At 37.3% G+C, this 18,998-nt stretch overlaps 1 protein-coding gene across 7 annotated transcripts in view; it reads right to left on the bottom strand.

Moving 5' to 3' along the window:
• LOC131434996 (circadian locomoter output cycles protein kaput-like) overlaps nucleotides 1-18,998 on the bottom strand; it is a 184,956-nt gene that overhangs the window by 90,270 nt on the left and 75,688 nt on the right. For 2 of the 7 annotated variants that reach the window (XM_058602417.1, XM_058602413.1), the window contains exon 1: nucleotides 16,720-16,961. The exons of 3 other annotated variants lie outside the window; for them this stretch is intronic. The gene's annotated coding sequence lies outside the window, so the exon portion shown is untranslated. Of the gene's footprint in view, nucleotides 1-16,185; nucleotides 16,962-18,998 lie in introns of those variants that run through there. 2 more of the 7 variants (XM_058602414.1, XM_058602415.1) reach the window with 2 other exon arrangements.

Below are 18,998 nucleotides of genomic sequence, written 5' to 3'. Positions count from 1 at the left end.
ACTTAAACAAAAATTGAGACCTTAAAAAATACAAAACTAAATAGTATCCCATAAAAACGTATGATCTAACGAGATATTTGCAGTTGCATTTTTGATTGTCACTCAACCAATCCACACTCACACGCTAGCGATATGGATTCTAACTACAACCGCGAATCATGCTGACGATCTACAGGTGTTGTTAGTTTTGTAGTTAGTAACTTTGATCCGGTGTGCTAACAGGAGGCGCCACTTAGTCAAGTGCAATAATAAAATGCTATCTCCAGTGCTAATCGAAAGTATCAGTGCGAAAAACCAGACGACCAGAACGAATCTAGCGTTCAATCGGACTGTTGATTCGCAAATATTGCTGGTAGGGTTGCTATCACTGGTTTGGTTTACTATGAGAAAATCTATTGCTTTTGATTTATAGAGTAATATTCTAGTGTTTAAATGACTATTTTTCACAGCAAAATTATAGTTTTACCTATGCCTAAGTTGTTCATTTTTAAAAGCACACTAGTCAAATTAATACTAAGTATTGATTAATCCTATAATTTTTTCGTGGACATTTCGTTTAAGAGTGCCCTATCGATTTCCTCCTACTTCTTTCCCATTAATTTCATACAATTTACAGTTTCCGAGACACAACGTTTCAAAGAAAGTGCATGCAAAAACACGAAATTCTCGAAAAAAGCACCCAATTTTTTCATGACTATTTATTTTTCTTTACGTTTCACCTTTGGCACGTCAGGGCGAAACAGTTTATGTTGAATTGTTATGCCACCTAGCAGTTCAACATAAACTGCTAAGCAGACGTAAAGTTTCTGTTGAAGTTATTTTGCACAGGAGTGCAATGTCTTTACTGACAGGTCGAATGAAAAAAGACGGGTGGGTAATGTCACAAACATAACTGAAGAACATGAATACGAATAAAAATTACATTCTTCTTTCACATTTTACGGATACTCGTTCCTATTAGTAGATTGTTAATTCAAGAACTAAATTCGATACCTGGAACAGGCTCAGAATTCAGTTGCAAAATTCAGGTTCGAAGGCCAGATCAAGAAATCATATCATAAAATTGGTTCTCGAATTATTGAACTGAACTCATTTTCAGAAACCAGGTTCCGAATTAAGAATTGAATTCTAGGCTTGAATTCTGAACCTTAATAAAGGAACTGAATTCAATTAAAAAATGTAGCTCCAGAATCAATGTTCAAAATTTAGTTCCATCATGTAGATTCGGAATTGTTGAAACGAATTCTGAAACTGAATTTCGGAGTTAAATTCTGAAACTGAAATGAAGTCTGGTTCAGAAGTCAGTTCTAAAATTCAGGTTTGAAGTTTAGATCTAACATTTAGTTCCAGAATTTACATATATAATTCATATCCTAAATTTTGGTCATGAATTCTAAAGTTGAAATCCTAAATCGGAATTCTTGATTCGAATCCCGATTAAGAGCCTTGAAATTCGAATCTCGATTAGGGACCTAAATTCAGTTCCAAAATTTAGGCAAGAAACCAGTTCCAGATTCCATTCCATAAAATTGGTTCTCGAATTATTGAACTGAACTCATTTTCAGAATCTAGGTTTCAAATTTAGAATTGAGTTCTAGGCTTGAATTCTGAACCTTAATAAAGGAGCTGAATTCAATTTAAAAATGTAGCTCCAGAATCAATGTTCAAAATTTAGTTCCAGCATGTCGATTCGGAATTCTTGAAACGAATTCTGAAACTGAATTTCGGAGTTAAATTCTGAAGTCGGGTTCAGAAGTCAGTTCTAAAATTCAGGTTTGAAGTTCAGATCTAACATTCAGTTTCAGAATTTACATCTATAATTCATATCCTAAATTTTGGTCATGAATTCTGAAGTTGAAATCCTAAATCGGAATTCTTGATCAGGATTCAGTTCCAGAGCCATAGTTTTTTATTCTGAACCTGTAATCTGGAAAAATGAAACTGCAGTGTTAAACTAAATTCTAAGCCTGGAAGTTTAGGTAATCCAAGCTCTGAATTCAGTTTTAAAATTCAGTATTAGAATTTAATAGAACATTCCTCATTTTTACCAAAAGTATCATAAAGCTCGGCTTTTGAAGAATTTAAGGTTATCCCACACGGTTGACATTTTAATCATAAATTGCTAGTTTTTGATATAAATATTTCTGAGAACATGGAGAAAAATTATGCTGTAGCGTTTAGTACAACTTGAGATATTCACGATCAAGTTCTACCCATTCTTTCACAGGGCGAATTTTGAGCCCCGTATCCAAATCAACGAACAGAGCTCCGACTTTTTTTGGCCGATTCAGATATGATGCACTGATGAGTCAAAGACGAAACGTAAAGAAAATTAAAATTGATGTGCCCTAAGTACAAAATAAGGCTAAAATCTGAATCAGCCAGTATAAGTTTTCGTTTGCAATGGCATTGAAGTCATTGAACTCCAGGTGCAAAATAAAAAGTGTTCTGGCAATGACATCCCGGGTTGGCGGTTCAATGCATAGGGCGCTAGTCTTACGAAACCGTTGTCGTATGTTTGAGCCCCGACCTGGAAGGATTTATAGTGTCAGTAGAATCGTAGCACCAGCCATGCAATGATTCTGTACACTCTGAATCGGTTGCGAAGTCTGTTGAAACAGAAGGTCAAATTCCACCACTACAGGAATGTAATACCAAGGCTTTGCTTTCTAACAATAACAGATACTTTACGTCTGCTTAGAGATTTATATTGAACTGCTATGTGACATAACAGTTCAGCATAAACTGTTATGCCCTGACGAGTTGAAGACGACACAAAACGAAAATTAAAAAAAAGTTTCCTAAGTACAAAATAAGGCTAACCTTATAATGACGTAAAAAATTGAAAAGAACGCTAAATAGACCTCCTCCTACTGCTTCTTCGATACAATTTTAGAACAATTTATAGTTTCCGAGACGATTTGAAAAAAAAATGCAAACAAAACTACATCCGCTCATTGCAAGAATCAGTCTTGGGTCAAATTGGTCTCTTCATTCACAATGAATTATTTGCCATACAGAAAACTGGGGCAAAGCTTCGTCCAATTTTGATGAAATTCTACTCTGAATAATTCTACTGAAACCGAAAATAGAAACTGGAAGATATAGAAAAATTTACCAATAGAACCTAAAGATCTCAAATTTTAAATGAAAAAAGTATGAAAACATCAGTTCCGCTACCTTCGAGAAAATCAAATGACATTATTTGTAACGATTTCGACGAACTGAGTTGAATCATATATGTGACACTCGACCTATAGGACCTAGGTTCAAATTGTGGGTTTCGAAGCGATAACACAGTTTGCATTGCAGAGACATAGTACAGCCTGAATATGAGACTAGGCAGAAATCCAAAAACATTTCATCACGACAACACTCGGCCACCTGTTGCAGTTTCGGTCAAAAAAGGAAATGAGAAAGTTATTAGAGTTTTACGTGGACAATACTTCGAATTCACAATATTCAACTCGTTTTGGCATATACCTTATGATCAAAAAAGAACCGAAACTTTAATTTTAAAATTCCCGCGCTTGTCCAATCGGTAAACTTTTATTCTCTCAACTTTGGCAACACTTTTGTACACATTCTGTCAAATTTTGACGCATATCGTACGATTAGTTTTTGTTTGGCGTCTATACAAAGAAATTGAAAATTTTTCGTGTGGCGATTTTTATAATGGATAAAAATTTAGAATAACGTGCGTGCATCAAATTTTGTGTTGCAAATGGATTTGAGTGTTCCGAAACGTTGAAAATGTTAGAAAAGGCCTTTGGTGAATCGTGTCTAGGAAAAACACAGGCATACGAGTGGTTTAAACGCTTCAAAGGTGGTCGTACAAGCTTGGATCATGATGAGATCCCTGGCCGGCCAACAACATCTGTTACTGAAGAAAACATTGAATCGGCGAAGCAAATCGTGTTGCAAAATCGTTCTGTACCGATTAGAGAGATTGCTGTGTTGTTGGGCATCTCTTATGGATCAGCCGAACACATTTTAACTGAAGTTTTGGGTTTGAAACGCGTCACTTCTCGGCTGGTGCCAAAAAAGCTGAATTTCATTCAAAAACAGCATTGGTTGTTTTTGGCCGAAAACTCAACCAATATCATCAACCAAGCACCGTACTCTCCAGATATGGCCCCGTGTGACTTTTTCCTCTTCTCCAGACTCAAATTGCCATTGCGGGGAACGCGTTTTGAGACCATAGAGACCATAAAAGAGAATTCGCTGCGTGAACTAAAGGCCATACCTTCGGCGGCCTTTAAAACTTGTTTGAAAAATTGGACCAAGCGTTGGCATGCATGTATTGCCACAGGAGGAGAGTACTTTGAAGGTGATAATTAAAAAATTTATTAAAAATTCCGGTTCTTTTTTGATCATAAGGTATAGACATAAATTTGGGGGAAAAAGAAGAAAATTAGTATTGATCAAAGGCATTAAAAATTATATCTCCGAGGCAATGGAACAGAACACGAAGTTTAGAACAGTTTTTTAAATTTCCGTAATTCATCATAGAATTTTCGTGGCCAAGATACATATTCATAAAACCTTATTCAACGGATGAAAACTGACACTTGTAACGCATAAGACGAATTTAGCGCAAACTCGAACGAATGTCTGCCTCTCAGATTTTAAACCTTAAAAGCGTAAGGTCGATGTTATTTTTTAAAAATTCTTTATTCGATATAACTGTGCATGAAACGCGTGAATACGAAATATGAGATGTTCCCGGCATGTTGTTTCAAAACAACATTGCACTTTTAAGGATTAAATTTTCAGGATATGTAGATTTGGTCACAAAAAAGTCATTTTGAAAACTTTATTTTTATTCCAGATTGTTACAAACTGTGTTTTGAAAAGGGCTATTTTTTCAAACAGTTATAGTCTAGAAATTACAAATCGTACAAAAAGTCTTGTACTATAGAAATGTAATTCTCATAAAATTAAAAAATCCCCAATCGAGTCGTATAGTGAAAAAGAAAAACGACTTCAAAAATTTAAAATCCCTTCAAAAAAATAAACAATTTTTTATTTGATTTCGATGAAATTTTGTACCAGATAAGGATTTTAGGGCATTTTTAGGGGGAAACAAGTCTAGTATGGAAGCTACTATTGGGCCATTGATCAAGTTCGAAGTTCAAATGGCTGTGATTCCTGGGTCCGTAGACATAATAGTATAAGTGCCGTAAACGACAACATGCATTTTTTTAGATCAGCATTACTCTTCTCATACAAATAGGCAACGCCAAATGTATGTGACATGCACATTGAAGCATACCTTTGTGAACTGCTCGAATCAATCTGAATAAATCGGTGTAAAAAATGAACCCAAATTCGTGTCAAAAATTATCTTAATAAGAAGGCAAAAATATTTTAATGCGACTGTCTCGATGCAAGAGAAGGGAATTTTCACACCACAAGGTGGATTAAGAGTTGGTTTTTTTTTCAAATCTGTTCAAAATTTTTGGAATTGATTTTGATCAGTGTAGGAGTTTTTTTTTAGTATTTTCATTATAAAATGGACTGATTTTGTGAAAATCAATAGTACGACATTTTTTTGTAGGATGTTATTTTTTGACTCTATTTTAAAAAAAATGGTAAAAAGATCGGCCCTATCACAAAAAAAAAATAAACAAAATCTGGAAAAACAAAGTATGCAAAGTGACGTTTTCTGACAATGTCTACATGTCCAGATACTTTCATTCAAATCTGAGAGGGCGCTACTAACTCCGATTTCGATTTGGCGCGAATTTCGTATTAAAACCGTTTTGAGTACAGTAGAGTGTATAGAACTTTCCGTCAGCTAATAATTCCACTTCTTTTACGTTTCGGTTTCGGCTCATCGAAAATTCCTGATTTGGCAAGCGAATGGCAGCTGCGGACAAAAAAAAACTTTATTTTCGTTACACATGAACCCGAAACTCTACCAGAAAGAGTGCTCGAATAAAAAAAATCGGCGGTGCAATGCATAGGGCGCTGGTCATACAAGCCAGTTGTCATATGTTCGAACCCCGACATGGAAGGATTCTTAGTGTCAGTAGAATCGTAGTACTAGTCATGCAATGATTCTGTACGCTATGAATCGGGTGCGAAGTCTGTTGAAACAGATAGGTCAAATTCCACAAAAGAAATGTAACGCTAAGACTTTGCTTTGCTTTGCTCGAATAAAAAAAATCACATTCCACCATTCATCAAAGTACACAACGACCATATAAAATGATGCTAGTTAGATTTGGCTAACTGTCACGATAATCGTGAAGCACTTAAGCGGAAGCTGGAAAAACTGAATAAAATCCCAGCTAAACTAAACACTGACGTTTGTTTGTTTGAACTCTAGGGGTTTTATTTTTGGTCAGAAAATTATTTGATCTTCTGTTCAGGATTGAGATTCAAACCCAGTCGGATCATCAAGATATACCCACTCCTTTAAAGGGGTAGAATTGATTACCAACGTCCAGATACTACATGGAATGATAAGTTCCAGGTCTAACATCTTTTCAAGTTTGGAAAGCATCTTAAGTTTGGAAACCTTCTCAGGTTTGGAAACCTTTTCAGGTTAGGAAACCTTTTCAGGTTTGGAAATAGATGATAGTCGCTGGGGGCCAGGTCTGGAGAATACGAGGGATCAAATCAAATTATTCAATTTCACTGTTGTTTTTATCCATGAATACGAAATTCGTCTTTTTTCATAGCTTGATGAAAACTAGAACTCGTCTGACAAGATCAGCTGTTATTCAAACACTAGTGTCATGAAATCTGGTATTGGGCCATCTAGAGGCTTGTTCGAAATTATTCACGTCTTATCTGTGGGAGGCCCGAGACTTCATTCATTCCAAGTAACAGATCGGTTGAAAAGTTCGTATCGTTTCTATGAGAGGGCGCCACTAGAATTAAATCCATACAATTTTCAGTTAGTACCAACCTTCAAAAGATACGTGTATAAATTTGACAGCTGTCTGATTATTGGTTTGTGAGATATTGCATTTTGAGTGAAGCTACTTTTGTTATTGTGAAAAAAATGGAAAAAAAGGAATTTCGTGTGTTGATGCAACACTACTTTTTGATGAAAAAAAAGTGCCGCCGATACCAAAAAATGGCTTGATGAGTGTTATCCAGACTCTGCACCGGGCGAAGCAACAATTCGTAAGTGGTTTGCAAAATTTCGTACTGGTCATATGAGCACCGAAGACGATGAACGCAGTGGACGTCCAAAAGAGGCTGTTACCGATGAAAACGTGAAAAAATCCACTAAATGATTTTCAATTACCGTAAAGTGAAGTTGATCGAGATAGCTGACACCCTAAAGATATCAAAGGAACGTGTTGGACATATTATTCACGAATATTTGGATATGAGAAAGCTTTGTGCAAAATGGGTGCCGCGTGGGAAAGACTCAACAATCGGCCGGTAAGGTTATGGCGCCTGTATTTTAGGATTCGCATGGTATAATTTTCATCGACTACCTTGAAAAGGGAAAAACCATCAACAGTGACTATTATATAGCGTTATTAGAGCGTTTGAAGGACGAAATTTAAAAAAAAACGGCCTCATTTGAAGAAGAAAAAAGTTTTGTTTCATCAAGAAAATGCACCGTGTCACAAGTCGATGAAAACCTTGCTGAAATTGAACGAACTGGGCTTCGAATTGCTCCCTCATCCACCGTATTCTCCAGATTTGGCCCCCAGTGACTTTTTCCTGTTCTCAGACCTCAAGAGAATGCTCGCTGGTAAAAAATTTAGAAGCAATGAAGAGGTAATCGCTGAAACTGAGGCTTATTTTAAGGCAAAGGACAAATCGTACTACAAAAATGGTATCGAAAAGTTGGAAGATCGCTATAATCGCTGTATCGCCTCTGATGGCAATTAGGTTGAATAATAAAAACGAATTTTGGCAAAAAATGTGTGTTTCTATTAAACGATACGAACTTTCCAGCCGAACTGTTAGTATAGCATGACCCTAGCTTTACAGAGCTTTGCATAAATCGAAAGAAAACAAAAGAAAATTATTTCAGGGAAATGTCTTTTGGGAAATTTGCGTTTGACAAAACTACCTGATACACCTTGCAATGCCAAGAACAGAGAAACGGAGTTTCTAGCACTCATATTTGGACTCGGAAAGTATTGATTTCGGACCCATAAAAGACATCAAAATTGAGTAATTTCTAGGATAACCTTCAAGCCTGATTGGAATTCGAATGTTTATCTAACGCTACATTGGATGAAAGAACAACGAAAGAAAATATTCAACCAGGCTCTCGAGCTCCAGTTCTACGTCATCTTTATCTTCTTCATCATCAGCAGCAGCATCAACATCATCAACATAATCGTCAGTGCGTGCCGGTACCGAAGCGATGGCTGGCAAATGCTATTGCCCAAGGCTAGAAAGTGCCGGGAATGTTGTTCCTTCGCCGTTTCCCATTGCGAAACGCAAGTTGTGCGAACTCGATGCCGATACTCAGAGAACCGGGGAAATGTTACGCATCATCCATTAGCGAACCGTTGGGCGTTTCCGGGAACGGTAGGCAGAAGCACTGGCTGGCAGAAGGCTACCGTCATGGAACTCAATACATCTTCGTCCGTCAATTTGCTTCTTTTCAGTCGCTGCGAAAAATCAATTCATAACTTCTGAGGCAGATACCTTTACACGCTTCGTTCGTTTCGGGTGGAGTAGAAGAAAAACTCCACCCACCACTAGTGGCCAGTACAAGCATCTTTGGGGGTGGCTCCGAACTGGGACACTTTGGAAATTGAGCAAATGTGTGCTTGACGAACTGAGAAAACAGATGAATACTGCTGCGATTTTTCCCCTGTTTTATTTTCGACTTCGTCAGCTTATTAAGTCGTTGGTTGGCTGCTGCGGTACTGATCGGTGGGGAATGGGATTGGAGATGGGGAAAATTATCAATTTGCAATGATGCGGGTGTTTCTGAGTTTCAATCCGAGCCTTTGTATGTGCGTCCGTGTGCGTGCGAGTGTGCAATATTTTGGACCGGACATCCGCGATGAGTAATTAAATTAATTTGGGGAAATCTTACAAATAATGTTCGAGCGAAATGTTGTTCAGTATTTGTAAGCGATGAGCAGGGGGGGAATAATGCCCAAATTAATTATTATCGAAGGAGTTCCGCCCTGACCCCAGTAACAAAATATTCACGTGAAACTGATCAGCTTTTTACCTTTCGGAACTTAGTGGTTTGCATCGTTAGGAAGCTTCCTTGTGCTCATCAAAATCAATAAACCAATCGTCGGAAGGAAATGTTAAAGGTAAAAAATTCATTAGTTTTTGGTTTGATTTATAGAAAAAATACATGCGAAAGAATCACCAGTGGAATTCCGAAATGCGTCATTATTGTAAAAGGAAGTCAAAACATGTCTCCAAAAACAGCTTGTTCCATCAACAAACAACACCCAATCGCCCCAGAAGTTCAAAAGGGGCTCGTCTTTTGCTGTTTTTGCTACCCATTTTTATGGAGAAACATTAACACATTTTGTTTTCATTTTTCGCGCATCGAACTGCTCCGTAACCGACGTCGCCGCCGAAACCTGAACTCGCACCGTTGACTTGAGTCATGTCGTTTTTTTTTGCTTGTTTTCTTTTTCTTGTTGGCATTCGTTTTTCGTCGATTATCTCCCCGTTCGACTGTGTGCGTACCATGCCAATCTCCGAAAATACGCGCACGGTTCAAGTATGTAACCGACTTGTATATAATTGAGCGCAAATAGCCAACAAAACTGACGTCACTCGGCTACTCCGAAGTTGGTCTTGATTTGCTGCTCTCGGAGCCTCCTCCAAAAAAAGATAAAGACATTCAGTACGTCAATGACAAGCGTTAAAATCTCCGAGATCAAGACAAAAAAAAACAAAAAAAAAACAAATTAAAACGCAAAAGGCTCCGGTGAACGGAATAAGGTGTATCATTTCTACAATCGTAAAGCTCGGGGATGGTCAGAACACCTCTTTAAATGTTGGACAGAAGAAAAAAAACCGTAAGGTCATGAAGTTCGCGTACGTGCCTATTTAGGTCCAGCCAGTTTACAACTCTGCAATCGCCACTTGTTCACTCAACTTTACTCACGGAGCTTAGGTTCGGAATGTGGCTCTCATTTAGCAACCTTTGCTGTATTTGGACGATCATCACTTTAGATTGGAGTAATTTTCTACTATTTTTCGTTTCATTAGGGAAGTATTATATTCATATGAAATTAATGATAATGAATTAAATTTGTTGCGGCATGAGATTAAAAACAATTTTCAAATCAAAGTGAGAAGTCCTTGAAGCACATGATTCATAATCAGTAACTGTCATTTTCAACCAATAACTAAAAATTTGAATGGTAATCAATTGCTCTTGTCTTTTAAAGTACTCGGATTTACTCTGTACGTTGGACACAGACAATGAAAGAGATGTCGAACTCGACTGTTGGTCAAACCCTAATGAAACATTAGGAAACCACGCGTAACAGTAATTAGGGATTCTGCTACAAAACCGGGTGGTCTACGGGCGGCTTTCACACATGCGGAACGAGTTAATAGGTTTGTACGGTAAATCCTGAAATGAGGAAAATAAAAACGACCTTTCGGTAGGAAGTTTTGATTGGTTGTAAGCGAAAACTGTTTTTTTAGTTTATATTTTTGGGAGTTTTCGTAATTTGACTAGAAAGTTCAGAAAAAAATTATCAAATAGCAAAATAAAGTCTTGGTATTACATTTCCTTTACAGGATTCAACGATGTTTAGCCTAAACAGCTATTGCTTCAGTTCACTTTCACATTTCATCTAAGACAGTCGGTCAAACACTCCGTCAACGTCTGGGAACTTTGTCAGCATTGTGTAGTGGACAATAGGACTAATTCGAAATGAGTAAACCGAATAAACAAATACTACTGGCACCGGATTCACCACGAAGATATACAATTGTTGTTGATTTCAGGCAGTGCCACATTCGATACGAGGCTCTTGAAGGCTTGCTCAGAGAAGCAAATGCATCTTGATCTCAACCCTGTGAATTTGCTTCAACTGAACAAGACAAACAATATTGACTACATTCAGTTCCGTGTGGAGCGTAGCATGCAAACAACCTATCAGTTTATATGGAAGATAACGTTAGAAAAGTGCGTGCGCATGATCTTCCTTGAGCCGCTTTTTGTCACAAGAAGCCACTATGAATGTTTTGTTTTTCCAACATTTTCTAGATTATCTTTTGTAAAGAGCTAAACAAAATTTGACTAACCCCTGAATGACCAAACCTGCATCGGCCAGAAAGAGTCGAAAACACGTTTTCGTTCGGCACGTCAGTATAGACATTGAATTTCGATGCAAAGAAAAAAAGTGTTCTGTAAATAGCAAAAACTTTACGTCTGCTTAGCGGTTCAAATTGAACTGCCGAGTTTTGCATAAAGCAGTTCAATTTGAACTGCTATGCACTGATGAGTCAAAGACGAAACGTAAACAGATCAAAAAATATCTAAACGTTTTTTACCAATACTTTTTATTACTGATAGCAATAGTCGAAAATTAGAAATTCTACAACAACGTGTTTTAATAGTGAATTTGGCAAAACTCGTTTAATTTCCGAATAAAAAAACTGAAAAAATACTAATCGAAAGAGCACGACCTGCAACTAGCTATAAAAAATTCTGTAAAATGTCCTCACAAATTGAGTTTCATTGGATTTGGTAATTTAGTTTAGTTTTCGTTCAAAAGACAGTGAATAAAATTCAGTTTGGACCAATAGGGCACTGGTCTCACAAACTAGTTGTCGTATGTTCGATATGTATGTCGTATGTTGCTTGTGTAGCTTTTTTTAACAAAACAAATATTTTGGTAAACATTTCGGGGTTCTCGGTTTGTATGAAGAAGCACATACTTTATTTGAATTTCCTTCACGTTTCGCCCTTTGGCTCATCAGTGCTTAAAGCATGGAATTGAATTATGGTCCAATTGACGCAAATGAGAGGTCTTGAAATTCTTTAAAAAGTCCTCGAAAAGTTTATTTAGATCCGACATTCAGTTCCGGTATTACAGTGTGATAAGTGAAAATTTTTTGCAATAGTGATGACGAAACGAGGTGCAAATTTTTATAGAATTCACTTGTAAATTCATCTAGTTGATAAACATTGTTAGTTAGTGGATATCTAAAACTACTTTGGGATCATCAGTCTCGGGTCAGTAATTTTATTCAAAAACTGAACTGATTTTGTGACAATTTTCTTGTAGGATTTATCATTTTTCGACAATAACTATTTGAAAAAAAAATGGTAAAAAACTTACCCCATTTCAAAACACAGGTAAGATTGATTTTGGAAAAAGAAGAACGCAAAGTGGGTTCTAGTGACACAGTCTACATGTCCAGAAAAATTTATTAAAGTCTGAGAAGGTCTGAGGCCAACATTTGTTCGAGTTGCCGCGAAATTAGTCTATACCTTCCTATGTGACTTTCGGTCAGGACATAAGGATTCCGTGTAAAACGCCCGTTACGTATGACAATCAGATAGTTACATGACAATATTGTCAAAACGCTGTTTACTGGTGCTGGTGCGTCCTCCACACCGGCACAAAAACCCCTGTACTGCTGTGGCAGAATTTAACAACAAGAAAACAGTAACGAAGAAATGAAGCCCTTTTTCATTGGAAAATGTGTAGACGGCCACGTTGAACTTATTAGTAAATGAGCAGAAATAAAATGGTCATAAAAGTCGGTTTCAAACGTAATTATTTTACCTTTTTAATGAGAAAGGCAATACCCACAAAGAATTCTTCCACGCCGGAGCTCAAACATACAACAACTGGTTTGTAAGATTAGTGTCCTATACCGGAACTCAAACTAGACGTTCCACAATATTTGAAGGTTTACGACTGGAAGCAGTCGAAACCCTTTCTCCTAAAATTTAAAGAGTTTGGTACGTTCTTGCATACCAACCAAACCTTGACAGATGAAAACTAATATTTTGCGCAAAAATGATTGTCCTAACCTAATAACTACTTGCATTTCAATAGCAACCAATGATGCCATAATATTTTTCATTTGAATCTAAGTTGGTGAAAATCGTTCGAGTCATCTTTGAGAAAACGTAATTTTTAATCACTATATCCGGTACTTTTGGAGCCGGAAGCCGAGGACCGATACAGCCGAAATTGGTTTGTGTGGTCATTAATTTACTTGTTATACAAATTAAAACAGTTTTGATCCGAATTTAGTAGAATTTCTCGCGTCGTCGCTGTATATTACGGTTTACAATTTTTCGACACACTTCATCATGAAATTCCGAAACCGAAATCTTTCTTTTAAATATAAATGTGTGAAAACCGTTTGAAGTATCTCGGCAAAATCGAAATAAGTTCCGTTTTAGAACATTCGATCACTACTTCCGGAACCAGAAACTGGAAACCGGTATAGCCAGAATCTTTTTCTTTTGGGCATCAATTTTAATCCATTTAATCCTAGTGGTGTAATGATGCCTTTCTCATATTATTGTTTCTCAAATAAAATCAAAAATTTTCTTTGGATATAAACTACCATAACCTTTTCAATTTGTAAACAGTTATATCAAGTTACTCTAGATTTAAATGTGACATGCACGCTATACAAAATTGAACAAAGCACGCTGTGTGCTAGGCGGTGGTATTTTCTTCTTCCGTACCAGCACGTACCGACCGATGCGTACCGGTTTCGCATTGTCATTTTGAATGACGGTTTGAAAGTTTACGACACTCATTACCATCTAATTTCGGAACCGAAAGTCGAATCTGAATGAAATTGCGCAGTATCTTTTAAGATAATGAGACAAGTTTTGAAACAAGATTTGTGAAAATCGGTTAAACGGGTTAAAGGGTGGGGGCTTTTCTTCACTATCTCGGTGCTTTTGGAAACAGAAACCGGGGACTAGGAGTTCCAAAGTTGATTCATATATCAACTAACTAAGAAGATCAGCCAACTATATGAATTTACCAGTAAATTTTATAAAAATTTTCACCCCGTTTCGCCACCACTTTTGAAAAAATACTCATGAAATTGAAGATTTTTCATTTATCTCGCTGTAACACTGACACCGGAAGTCGGATCTGGATCAACTTTTCGGGGACTTTTTAAAGCATTTCAAAGCCTTTTATTTGCAATTTAGTTTGTGAAAATCGGTTGAGAAATTTCTGAGAACACTGAGTGCGCAATCAGGTGAACATGAAATTCAATAGAGAATCCCTGAGAAAAGTATTTTTTCATATAGTTGTGCATATCACTCTGTAATTCCGGAACCGGAAGTCGGATCGGGATAAAATTCAATAGTAGTCTATGGGACCAGAGGGCCTTTCATTTGAATCTGAGTTTTTGAAAATCAACTCAGCCATCTCTGAGAAAATTGAGTGACATTATTTGTCACATACCCACACTCAAACACTTTGTGATCTTGACGAACTGAGTTGAATGGTATATGACACTATGATTTATGTCGATAGGTTCAGTAATTGTTTGTAGCTCGACTATGAACCATTCTAAACTACGTTATCAGATGATATACCTGTCAAATGAAATGATTAAAAAGAATGATTTGTTCATGCAATGAAATGTTCCTAATTTGCCTCACACACAGACAGATTTTTTTCAATCTAAACGATCTGAGTTGAATAGTTCACGAGCTCGGACTTTCGGGTTTTGGTTGCTAAAGCGGTTTGAAGATAGACATGAATTTATAACAGCGATTCGAGCACTCTCCAAAGGCCGCGGTCGGAAATCATATCCGCACCAATCTTCAAACAACTCTGTCAGTGCAATCTTGTGATCAACAAATTGAATGACGATAAACAAACAACCGCAGTTATCGTACACAGAACAGAAATCGAACGCGATCATTTCATGCTATCTCGAACAATTTTCGTTCAATTGATAAAACCCGGCGATTTCATCTGTCGTCTGAAACAACAAATTTCGTAACATTAAGGGCGTCAATCTTGCGACAAACAGGCAATTTGCGAGCGAGCGCACTTGCTGTGTCAGTTTTGTTTAGAAGAAAGATAAAAAGAAACACCGGTCCGGTAAACTTCTGTACCAAGCAATATTAACAAGATAAATTGAGAAAATCTGTCTATCTGAGCGATTCTTTGTTCTAGGAATCGAACTTTCTGAGTCGTTTTACTAAAGACTGTCACACTTATACAGTTTTGAAGTTACGAAAATGAAATACGTCTTCGCCTCTTCAAGGCAAAGTAGTTCAAATTGAATTGCTAATGAAACTTAGCAGTTCGACTTGAACAACTATGAAAAAGTTTTTTTTAGTTTCAACTTTATTATCACATTTTTTTACAATTGCAGGCCTTTTCTCGGAAAAAAGAATGGCGATCAATTTTATGTGCTGGACAGAATATTCAGCTTCTTCAGGTAAATGGTATCAAACTTTCAACTTCCGAGCGCACGACGGATTTCTCACGTTCCGTCAATACCATCTGCAAAAAAAACATTAAAGAACAAATGACCGGGCAGAGTCAGACTATCAATTTTTTATTTGGAAAGTTAAAACAAACAAAAAATGGCAACCTGGTGCTCATTCCAATTGGAAGTGACTTTCGAATTGTGGAGCGATCCGGTCGCGAATTATTCGAACAGTCGAGGACAAGTGAAAGGGTTTCTCGTTGATACATTCATCCGCGGTTTTTTCTTCTGCTTTACAATTTTCGGTATCGAGCGTTGTTAATCGATTAACGTTTGGCAGGCTTGAAAGTGCTCGTCGATTGACCGTGTCAACGGATAAGTAATCATCGAAGACGCTTCACGCTCCGTAACTTTTGCGTTAATTATAGTGTCTTTAGATAATGGGAAATTCGTGCAAATGGGCGGGTAAAATTAATTAGATCGAAAATGTACTGTAAATACAGGACAAGTTCACCGATGTAATTTCCTAGCGTTAACTTCGAAGTAGGAATCATTTCACAAACGTGAAACTCCTTAAAAATATCTCTCGCGTCATTCTACCATTTACCATCGATGGATAGCCCACCCATCCCATCACAGGCATCGACTAGAAATGTACATGACATACACAGTATTATGGCATCAGCAGCAGCAGCAACAGCAGGAACATAAACAGTAGAAGCGACTTTTTTTTCTAAACGCGAACGGTTTGTTTTCGCACATATCTCACGCGGAAAACTGTTTTCTCATATAATAAAAAAAGAAAGATTTCACAACAAAATATTTTACGTCTTCTCTCTTCAATCCTTTTTTTCGATTCGTCAGTCGCACACTACACCAGAGCACCCGCCAAATCACCGTGGACACCCACGCCAAATCGGTTCCGCAGTGATCGAAGCGGTAAATACACTCCTTCGCCCAATTACCCCGGTCGGCAACCGACCGGAATCGTCGCAGAACCACCGCAAACCGTCACCGAAATAGAGCGAACAATTCGGAGATAATTTATCAATCAGAGTGAAACACGCGGTCTCACAGGTGGGGCACACCGGCCGACAGTAGATGTTGTCATTTTTTTTTTCTTTTGCACTGTTATCACCACCGCCGACATCTCAGCTTCCTCTTCGAGGTGCTAGCAGCTTAAATTACACACCAGCAGGAAAGTTTAAAATTGGTCGCGGGAGCAAACGAAAATCTATTCGGGTAGGTTCAACAAGTGGCCCACTCTTGTGCTTTCTCACTTGAATTCACTTGCAATGCTAGGCGCAATCAACACCACAGGGAGAGAACATTAACGAATCCACAAAAGGCTTCATCACCTACCGACACGGATTGTATCACCAAAAACCATAACACGAACAAAAAATCACAGCAATGGTAAATTGAATAGATCCTCCTTGGAACAACGGGATAATAGATATACTCGGTACTGGACAGTGATCACTTCACTTCCGACATCGACACTGACTGCCGCCGCGCATAACTCATAAGCCAATACTGACTACCGATTGCGACCGCCAGAGCCAACCGATCGGGCGAACGAACGAACGACCGAACGAGTGAACCGTACCGTCGTCTGCACACTACCATGCGTCTCCACCGAATCACTCACTTGGCGCTAGCACGACCAAGGGGAAAGGAAACCCACCTCCTGTGTCTCATTCGGGACCTGGCCTACTACTCTGCTCTGTTAAATACATTGTTGCTGATGGCCCAACCAAAGCAGCTTCTGCTTCTGTACTCTCTCCCTCTCTGCTTCCCTTTTTCGAATGAGTGCGAAAGAGAATGAGAACCGTGCCGAAATATAGAAAAACTTCGTAACTAATCGACTCGTCTGCAAAGTTTGGGCGACTGTGGTTCATTAGGGATGTTAAGATTTTGCTAGTAGTAATTTTATTTGTGCTCCTTATTTCGGAACGGTGATAAGTTATTTTTGGAGTAGTGCTAAGCGTGTGGAGGGGGTGGGTACTCTATGAAAAATCGATCCTTTATTTATCGCTTTAATAAAAAAAAATAGTGCAATCGTACCATTAGTCATTTCATTAGTAGAGTCGCAATAATATTTTATTTGTTTTTGATTACTTTTCTTTCTATCAACGAAAATGTGATAAAATTTCTTTGCTTCGGTTAAAAAATTGTTCAATACTGCTGCTATAGTTACTCGAAAACTCGATACGAGAGCTCTGTATCGTATTGATATTTTGTCATTCTACCAACTGCTTCTGTGTCTTAAATGTCCTCGTCGATGAAACTTTGGGAAATTTCGCATTGTATCCGCTTCGGTCTTGGCCCTGCTTTTATATATAATCTTTTAATCCTGAATCGGTACAAACGATTCTTACTTTCAAGTTCCTAAATCAATATAGATATCATTTAGGGGTTAGCCAAATTTTGTGCTAGGGCACATAACCGTTTTTATTATTTTTACGTTTCGCCTTTGACTCATCAGTGCAGAGCAGTTCAAATTGAACTGCTTAGTGCTAAACTCGGCAGTTCAATTTGAACCGCTAAGCAGACGTAAAGTTTCTGCTACTTACAGAAATTTTTTTGTTTTGCAACGAAGTGCAATGTCTTTTCTGACGCGCCGAACGAAAACGTGTTTTCGACTATTTCTGGCCGATGCAGGTTTGGTCATTTAGGGGTTAGCCAAATTTTGTGCTAGGTTAAAGGTTTTCTGTAAGTAGCAGAAACTTTACGTCTGCTTAGCGGTTCAAATTGAACTGCCGAGTTTAGCACTAAGCAGTTCAATTTGAACTGCTCTGCACTGATGAGTCAAAGACGAAACGTAAAAATAACAATATAGATATGTTTGGTCTACTAACACTATCCATTCTAACCTACTCTAATTGTTTCTATCTTTGTTGATGTTACGTTACGTTTCCTTTTCCCTAATTGCTTTTTCGACTGGGAAACCTACTAATATCTCAAACTGATAGATTATCAAGAATAAAATAATAATAATAATAATAATAATAATAATAATAATAATAATAATAATAATAATAATAATAAAAATATCAACGATAATATTAATAATAATATTAATAACAATAATAATAAAAACAATAACAAATATAATAATAATATTTAAAGTGATAATAAAAATAGTAGTGCATGTACCTTTTTCTTTTACCATATCGTAACTTATCAAAAGCTAAGTTGTTACATAAAATACCTATTATTCATTATTTTCCTGGGACACTCTAGGGTTTTTTCTCCTCAAACTTCCTTGGTCTGAAACCTTCGATAATAAACTTTTATTTCAAGTCTCATTTCATTGAGTTTCTCGTCATAAAGTTAGGTGTTAGTGAGCTTGATAAATTATATAATGTAAGGATGCGCATTTAACACTAGATTGCCCAAGGAAGTCACAATATGTACACAATGCACAATGAGGAAAAATGGACCAAAAACGCGACGATTTTTTTGGAGGCCTGATACAGCTGACCACAAAGCACTTTTTTGGGGTAAAATGATCAGTAAAATCGATTCCACATATTTACAAGGACCGCACAAAACGCTATTATGTTCATTTTACCCTAAGTTTCCTTTTTATACTGCATTGTATTCAAGCTTAACTATATAACATGAAACCGAAAACC

The sequence above is a fragment of the Malaya genurostris genome, chromosome 3 (genome assembly GCF_030247185.1).
Source record: "Malaya genurostris strain Urasoe2022 chromosome 3, Malgen_1.1, whole genome shotgun sequence".
Lineage (NCBI taxonomy): Eukaryota > Metazoa > Arthropoda > Insecta > Diptera > Culicidae > Malaya > Malaya genurostris.
Note: the sequence above shows the minus strand (reverse complement) of the source record. Positions and strands in the feature narration are given on the sequence as shown.